Genomic DNA, 959 nt, shown 5'->3' on the forward strand with positions numbered 1-959 from the left:
GTTGTAGTTGGTCAAGTCCATATCTTTTAACGAAACCAAATGGACTTGATTCTTGACTAAGCGGTCTAGCACGAACTGTTAGATTGATCTAATCGAAACTAATTAAACCAGTTGGTGTCTAAGGTAAATCAGACTGGTGGTTTTTAATTGACAGCCCGCTTACCTAACCATTTTTAATGGTGTCTAAGACAAACTTTGGCAAACCCTCCCACCGATCGAACTTATTTGATCTCTTGGTGAAATTATGTTTTGATCGGATCACTTAACTATTCGAGCTAACCCATGTCAGCTAGGTAAATCAGTGTGACTGATTTAGGTACTCCTAGACCAGCCCTTTTAATGGTCTCCCTTAAGCTGACTTGGTGAAGCCAGTGGGAGGATCATGATAAGCTAGTTCATCTGACCTCCTCCTCTAAATCAATTAAATCTTTTAAAATTATTAGATCTTTAAAATAAAATAGTTATGGTGATAACTAGATCATAGCCTCCCATTAAGTGAATGATAATGGGTCCATCAGTTGGATAATCATTGGAGGCCCAAAGGCTTGGTGCTTATCGGCTGATGGAATTGTCATTTATAATATAATTTTTTGACTGCATCTTTCTAAATGGTGGTTAGGTTAGCCAACCAAAGTTGGACCTAATCATTCATTGACAAGATGATCCAAGTATGGTCATGTTAATGGTTGGACCTAACCAGACCTTTTCAGTGGAGACCAAAGCCTACTGATTAGGGACTGAGGCAAGATTAAAATTACTAAAAATTATTTAGAGAAACAATTGGTTATGAACCTACCCTTAGATATACATGGGTTGGCCAACCAAAGTTGGGCTTGTGTGCAGTCTAAGTGGATTCTACTACCCACTAAAAAATTAGGGTAATTCCTCGAATTGGAAGTAGAGGCTACCAATTCGAATAAAATAGTGGGAGAAATCTTTTGATTAAAGTCTAAATCTTT

The sequence above is a fragment of the Elaeis guineensis genome, chromosome 5, assembly GCF_000442705.2.
Source record: "Elaeis guineensis isolate ETL-2024a chromosome 5, EG11, whole genome shotgun sequence".
NCBI classification, from domain to species: Eukaryota; Viridiplantae; Streptophyta; class Magnoliopsida; order Arecales; family Arecaceae; genus Elaeis; species Elaeis guineensis.